Source organism: Mastomys coucha, unplaced genomic scaffold, assembly GCF_008632895.1.
Source record: "Mastomys coucha isolate ucsf_1 unplaced genomic scaffold, UCSF_Mcou_1 pScaffold6, whole genome shotgun sequence".
Classification (NCBI taxonomy): Eukaryota; Metazoa; Chordata; class Mammalia; order Rodentia; family Muridae; genus Mastomys; species Mastomys coucha.
In genome coordinates this window covers 33,849,533-33,858,078 of record NW_022196912.1, presented here as the reverse complement: position 1 = coordinate 33,858,078, position 8,546 = coordinate 33,849,533, and positions in this window count along the sequence as shown.

Sequence of the window (8,546 nt, the reverse complement as noted above, 5' to 3'; positions counted from 1 at the left end):
GGAGAGGTCCTTGGCCCTGTGGAGTTTCTGTGCCCCAGAGTAGGGGACTGCCAGAGCCAATAAGTGGGAGAGGGTGGGGTGGCAAGCATGGGGGGGCAACAGGGGTTTGTTCTTGTTGTTTTTGTTTGTTTATTTGTTGGAGGAGAAACTGAGAAAGGAGAAATCATATCACATGTAAATAAAGAAAATATCTAACTAAAAAAAAAAAAGAAATATAAAAAAAGGGGGAGGTAAAAGTTTACTTTCTAGCCAGCAGAGGTACTAAGAGCCAAAATATGTAGTCAATAAATAATAAAAAGATTTTTGCTGACTTCATGAACTTGAAGTCTTAATTAGTCATATTATCTTTCTATCCTCTGCCCCAATCCCATAGCCCAGTATCCAACTGATATTTCTTCAGCATTTACTTTCTCTCAAGTCTAAAAGGAAATGGAAAAAAGGCAAAAGATTCCTTAGCTATTCTGAGCCATGAATTCACTACTATGGACCAAGAGTTTAGAATATGTTCATTTGGTAACAGGACTTTTCTTGAATACAGAACGTGATACTAATATTCAGGTAAAGACATTCATTTGCCTTATATCACATATTTCTTAATTTCTAGAGTTGAGTATTTAAATCAACATCTAAATAAGTCTAAGTCTGTGACTATTTCACTACAAATTGATATTTATGAGTGACACACTAGTTATTCTGAAGGGGCTGGTGATTTAACAGAAAGTATCCGGAGATATGAGCCTGCTCTACATTATTAGTTCGGAAACCAAAAGGGTCATGGAAGGCTACCACCTAAATTCCTGAAGTGCTAACGTGTAGACTTAGATTTTTATTGATCAATTACTAATTATAAATAAATGTTGCCCCCTCCCAGTTGCCCTTCCCTGAGTTCTTACCCCTCCCCACTCCTCTTTACCCCTGAGAGGCTATCTCCTGTGCATTCCCCTGTAAATCTCTACAGGTTTAGGCACATCCTTTCCCACTGAGGCCAGACAAGGCATTCCTCTGCTACATATGTACTGGAGGCCTCAGAGTTCTCAAATGCTTCGATCCCTCACCATGCAAAGGTAGTGGATTAAAAAATGGTACATACAATAAGGGGACATGGACCTATTTAGAAGTAGGTCTTTGGGGAGATTCCAATCTCTGTTTAGCAAGATACCAGCCGTCCAGTTCAGTAGTGTCAGGACACAGAATACAAATCAGCAATATTGGCACAATTCAGTAGAAACTGCCAGGTCTCCACTGAATTGGCACAAGTCAGTGAGAGTGACAAGGACCAACAGGGATGCCAGGAGAAGTTCTCCACAGTGCCTTTCTCAATGAAGATAAGAAGATCAGAAGATCAAAAGAGACTTAAGACCACCAAAGCCTTGCAAAGCTAGCTGTGCAAACATACCATCTCTGTCTATTGAGTCCTATTTATCCTCTCTCCAACTATCATGTGTCCTCCCATGGGTCTTTTCTCAGCAAAACTACATGAGTCTGTATCACATGACACTACCAGAAACTTCCATGTCAGGTAAGTTTGATAAGGCTCTTATTCTGTTATCAGTAGAAAGGTCATTGGGTGTCATGGCTCTAGGTCAGAGTATCTCTCTCACTACATCCAAGGCTTTGTCCTGAGTGGTAGGTATGATAGAAGTTAAAAAACAACCTTACAGTATCAAGATGGTCTTGGTGATGCCCCTGTGAGGAGTCACACTATACTGACTACATGTCAACAGTGTGTTTTCACCTCAGACAATCACAGCTCTTTCAGTATCTACTCATGTAGGTTTTCTCAGAGAAATGTGCAGACTTGGTAGGGGCATGAGTGAACAAGGTACAGGAGCTGAGGTTATAGAATGGAGCTGTTAACCTGCAAGTCTGTGTTATGGATCAAATGTTTGTGTCTTCCTGAAATTTATGCTGAGGATTATGATGGTTACTCTTTACTGTCAACTTGACTGTATTGAGAAATGTTTAAGAAATCAACAAAGCATGCCTCTGAGCTTATCTATGGGGGTGTAACCAGAGATGATTAGATCATGGGGACCCTGAAATAACCAGGGGTTTGTTACCCCTTAATGGGATCACATAAAATGCCATTGTTAGGGATGATTTGAAGTAGGAGGCTTGGCCTTGTTAGAGGAAGCAAATAGGTCACTAGAGGGTATGTTCTTGGAGTCTACATCTTGCTCTGGAAATGAACAAGTAAATATTCCAGATAATGAGAGAACAGGAAAGCATAAGGAAGAATGAGGCATTTGATATTGGTTTGTAATCTGAGGATGAGAATGTGATCCTGGAGTTCCCATGCTTTAGAGAGTCATGTTCTTTAGGGAATCAGCTCCTATTAGTCTCTCTAGGGCAGCAGGTCACGACCAATGTGGGGGGTCACATATCAGATGTCCTGCATATCAGATGTTTATATTACAGTTCATAAGAGTTAAAATTACAGTTATAAAGCAGCAATAAATAATTTTATGGTTGCAGTCACCCCAATATCAGGAACTATATTAAAGAGTTATAGCATTAGGAAGGTTGAGAACCAAGGTTCTTAGGTTTTCTTTCTTAAGGGTCTGTGTAGGTTGCTTTGTCAGACTTGTTGACCTTGGGGAGGAAGGACAGAGGAAATAATATGCACTCAAAGCAACCAGCTTTCCAAACACACATCATATATTTGAAAGATGAAAGCATTTCAGATTCATGTGGATTTTGTAGAAGGCTGGTTCCCTTGTGAGCATAGAAATATTCCCAAGACTAGGAGTCAATATTTTACTGTAGAGACTCCCACATACCATCTCTTGGGCTTTCTCTTTTCCTAACAAACTTGTGTATGTGGTTTTCATATCATGCTATTCCTCCTCTTAGAGTAATTGGACAGGATATGGCAGTTCGAGGTCTGGGTTGCCAAAAAGTGGTAATCGCCCTGGGTTGGGATGGCATTACACTAGAGGACCTTCACACCCCTGCTACCTCCACACATAGATTCCAGAACTTGCATGTCCTCGAAGTGATAAAGGCAATGAATGACTCCAGAGGCTCCTTTCCTAAGACAGTGATCTGATGATAACCATGGTAGAGTTATTTTATGTCATTGCTGAAATTATATACTTTCAACATAGTTCAGGGAGAATTAAAAAACAGAAATTACTTTTAGTATCAGAAGTCTGGGACAGGATTTGTTGCTTTCTGGATAGTTCAAATGTACAAAATGACCACAACTCCATCTTCCTCCAGGTAGAGAAATTAATTCTATTAAAAATATTGTAGACACGCAGCTCAGTCCCCATGTGACCCTCCAACAAGTGGAGCTGAGGCTCTCCCTAAAGTTGTAGCTTGACTGTGGTATCCATTCCCCAACAGGGCTACTTTGTCTGGCCTCAGTGAGAGAGAATGTGCCCACCCTGGCAAAGATTTGGTATGCCAGGGTTTGAGGGTGTGGGAATATGGGGATGTGTGTGTGTGTGTGTGTGTGTGTGTGTGTGTGTGTGTGATACCCTTTCAGAAGATGAGGAGATAGGGGAGGATCTCTCTTGAGTTAGAGACCAGGAAGGCAGCATTTGACGTAAATAGATAAATAATTTAATAAAAAAATACTGTCTTTACATCATTCCTCCTAGAGGGATGATGGGAGATTTAAGATGAGCTAGAAAATTTAGGAATTCCTGGATGCATCAAACCTCTGCTGATAAAGTATACTGCCTCATTTTTTTAAAAGGCAAGATCACACAAACAAACACACACACACACACACACACACACACACACACACACACACACACACCGTAACACAGACTTGCAGGTTAACAGCATCATTCTACAACCTTAGTTCCTGTACCTCATCCACCCATGTGAGTGTGTGTGTGTGTGTGTGTGTGTGTGTGTGTGTGTATGTGTACATATATGTGTATATACACTAATTGAGTGTCTAAGTTTGAGAAATGATTGAGAAGGAAAATTCTGACTATCATCATAGGTAAAAGGGAGATCAAGCAAGGTTCAGTTTGTTTGATTTAGGATGGGAAAGCACAAATGAATGTACTATTTTAGGAGTTGCTGCTCATGCCTGATGCATCTTCATTAGGTGATAAATTTTTAGTGAAAAGCTAAGGTTAAACAAATATTCTGAGAAAGATATGTGCACTGAGGAAAGCAGAGAGAAATACAAATGGTCATTCCAGATGACCCTCAGAACAGAGATTAAATGCAGTAGTGGAATAAAACAAATAATATTGGAATATGGAGTTGAGAAAAGAGAGATACCATATGTTCTTCTGCTCAGAAATATATGGGGAAATAAATGTAAATGTAATGAGTGAAAGCATAAAGAACTTTGCTAATAGAGCCAACTTGAATATTGGTAATTTGAAAGAAAATAAAATTAGAAAAGTCCAGTCTGAATGTGAAGGAAGTCCCAAGTTTCTTCAGTTTTCTTTTATCCATACCCAAGAATCATATAAGGTACAATTTAGTTTTACATGTCTAAAAAATTTCATGTTTTCAATAATAATACCATAAAAATGTATTTGATAATTTTTTAGCTTATTTCTACTTTCTTGTTCAGCGATATATAAATTAATAGGACATTTTAAAAGCAATGGTGCCTTAAATTTGAAAATTCTATATACAATGTCCTAAAGAAGTACATAAAATCATGCCTTTTTGTAACTATGGCTATATAAGCTTAAAGGAAATATAATTTTAATGTTATTATATCCAAGACCAAAAAACAAAATGAAAATCTCCTGTTTTATTTGGTGGTAATAGTAAAACTTTATCAACAAAATTTAATAATGATTATAGACACACACACAAAAGAAGTAGGGTTTGGTTTAATTTGCTAATAAGGTGCAATAATTGTAAACAAAAATTCAAATGAAATATAATAGCATATTAAAAGTAAAGGATATCCAACCTGGAAGTTGTTAAAGCAATAGAGTGATAGTGTGCTTTAAAAAAGAAAAGCTATAAAAACTTCGCTTTTTATAAAAAAAAAGAGGATACACATAAAATTAAGTGTAGATAGATAATATACACTCATTTGATAGAACCTAGCAGTATTTTCTAATAAAGATGTTAAGTAATTGGCTCCTAAGGCCAAGAATTTGCAAGCCTTAGCTAGGAACATTGTAATAAATAGTGAAAAAATGAAGGCACCCTATTAAAATAATAATAATAATAATAATAATAATAATAATAAATAATAAGTAAAAGTGACACTTATTACAAAACTCTAAAACATACACCTATATCTTTTTTTTTTTACAAAAACATATGAGGACTATGACTAGAAATTTATATTGCATGTGGAAAGACACAAAACCCACTTGAAAATTTGCTGCTGTCATAATATCAGTATTTCTAGAATCAACAAATATGCCTCATAGCTTTGATGTCTCCAGCTATTTGAGCCAGAGAAGAAAATCAAACTAAACAATCAGTACAAATATGAGAAAAGTATAGACGATGCTCCATGTGGTAAAAGCACATAGACACACTGATTTTCTCTGAACAGGTACTTTTGGGCAGCTACTGTTTTGGGTAAGAGGAATATAGACGTGAACTGAAGTTTCCATGAAACCTCTATTCTAATGGAAGAAGAATTAGAAACCTCTATTCTAATGGAATGGACTAAACATTTTCTAGAAATCAGTAAGATATCAGTTAGTGAACATTGTGACCAAAAATAAAACAGAGCTGAAAAATAGGTAGAAATGAGAGAACGGGTAAGAAGTATCCCTTCTTACCTCTCAATTTGCATATTAAAACCATAGTAGAATGACAAAAAATCTGTCAAAAGTACCTTATAGACAGTTGTGTATATTATAGACATGCCAACCTCCCAGACAAAAATCCTGTATGTGACTTTCAGGTTCAATAACAGGTGACAGCACAGGCTCTGCCTCACAGTTCTCAAAGAAACCCACCTGTTTTCCCTATGCCAGGCTTTAGATGTAGGCAATAGGTTTCAGTCCCTAAGTGATGGTCAAAGACTTAGAACCTTTTGACCAGCCATGGTCTCATATCCATTTGATTTCTTAGTTAGGTAACACCATCGTTATGGAGGTTTAAAGGCTGAATTGATACCTCCAAGTATTTGTTTTTTGCTTTAATTACTCCTGACACCCAGAGCTCAGCCATCTTTGAACCTCAGCTCAGCCCTAATTAAAAATAAAATAACCTGAAACTTGGTGAAGCAAATATGTTTAACCGAGAGATTGTGAAAACTTTAAGGATGACTTTTGAGGGGCCTAGGAGAACAGTTTCTTTTGATAGAGAGTTGGAACTTGACTGTCACCAAGAAGGATAGATGAGATATGGGAAGATACATTCCGATTGCCTTCATTTAACTAGAGGAACTGACATGCACTATGCTTTTAACTGACTTAACGGCTTGTTTGAGTGCAACAGAGATGAGGGACCTGCCTAGAGCATGGTACTCTGGCTTTGTATCGGAGCAGGTCCACAGTTTTCAGAGAGCAACGAACTGTAAGAGAGTTTGGGTTTTGTTTCGTTTTCTTTTGGTTTTTCATTAATTAATTTATTTAATATATTTTATTATTTATTAACTTATTAAATTAATGTATCATTTTATATCCCAATTGCAGCCCCCCTTCCTCCTCTCCTCTCAGTCCCATCCTTACAAATCCCTACCCGCTGCTACCTCCTTCCCTTCTCCTTAGAGAAGAGGAAGAACCCCTTGGGTATCAAACTGTCCTGGCACATCCAGTTGCAGCAGGACTAAGTGTAACCTCTCCTGCTGAGACCCAGTCAGTCAGTCCAGTTAGGGGAAGGAGATCCAACGGCAGGCAACAGAGTCAGAGACAGCCCCAGATCCAATTATTAGGGGACCCACATGAATACCAAGCTGCACATCTGCTACAAATTGTGGTGGACTAGCCCTTACATACTCCTTGGTTGGTGGTTCAGTTTCTCTGAGTCCCCATGGGCTCACATTAGTTAACTCTGTAGGTCTTTTGTAGTGTTCTTGACACCTAACTTACATCTACCCTGCCCCTGACCCACTCTTCCACAAGATTCCCTGAGCTCTACCTGATGTTTGGCTGTGGTCTCTACATCTCTTTCCATTCGCTGCTGGATAAAGCCTCCCAGGAGACAGTTAAGCTATGAAAACAGTTATGCTGTCTTCAAGCATAGTGGTGAGGTGGTATTTTAGGTCTTTAATCCCAGCACTCAGTTGGCAGAAGCAGATGGATCTCTGAGTTTGAGGCCAGCCTGGACTACATACAGAAAGCTTAGATTCTAACTTGAGCAATGCTAGAAGCTTTTCTCACTTTGGAGCCCTGGAACCTACCTATTTCCCAATGAGAGCCTGAGATGGTCACTGTGTCCCGACCATCTCTAAATGGCCTGTAATGAATGGTTTCCTCTAATACATGCCTCCTCTAGAGCAGAGTCTTCAACTATAGGCAATTATGCCTCTAGACAGGCCTTGGCAATGTCTGGACTATGTCCTTATTGTTGTGATGTTGGAAAAATAAATACAAGCATTGAAAATGTAGAGGTCAGAAATGCCAGCAAATGATTTACCATCTGTGGTCAACATCATCCACAGCAAGAATAACCCTTGTTGTACATACAACTCTGAGGGTGATAATCCCATTCCAGATTTAAACGTCACAAACTGTATAGCCCACAGAGCCCCTTTTCTATGCCTTTGCCCTAGCATATCCATCTTCTAAGAAGCTGCACAGATGTTTTGTTTTTACATAAGTTGTTTTCAATTCTTTGGATTTTTATAACATATATTTATTTATTTGCTTGTGTGTGTGTGCTTGTGCATGCATGTTTGTGTGTGTGTGTGTATGTATGTGTTTGTGTGTATGTGTACTTGTGTGGATATGTGCATATATCAGTGCATTTGTAGATAAACTGCAGGAATCAATTCTTCCTTTCATCCATGTGGGTCCCAGGAATTGAACTCAGATCATCAATCTTGGCAGCAGGTGCCCTTACTGGATTGACTACCTCACTGGCCCCAAATTATTTCCCATTTAATTTCAGTATAATTACAGCTGTATTTTCAGACACCAAGAGAAATTCAGTGCACCAGAAAACTTGGCTTTTACTTTTTTCCCCCTAGAGAGTGTTTCATTGCCAATTAATCCATCCCCTGGAGCAGAAAAAATATTTAGTCAGTAATTCATCCACTCTTTTGTTTATGCCTCAATTGTTTCTCCAGTTCCAGCAGGTAACTAGTGCTGTCAAAACCCACGTCATTAATGAAGACTTCCCACCAGCTGCTGTAGACTACCTGCTCAGCTCCGTGAGCACCATCCTTATGAGCAAAGAAAGAACTGTATTTCAGAACTGTATGTGTCTGGCTGCCAAAGTGTGAGCAAACTGGCTGCTGACAGGAAGTGTTGACAAGCCTCTGGGAGCTGACTTGCTCAGTAGGACCCTATTAAGGGCTGGCAGTGACAAAAGCCATTTTCTATACCTCTTTAAAGATAACTATGAAAGGGAATAAGAAAAGGGGAAAGAACAGAGTGAAGATGGGGCCGTTATTGGAGACCCAGCTGAGTAGACCCCACCCCGAG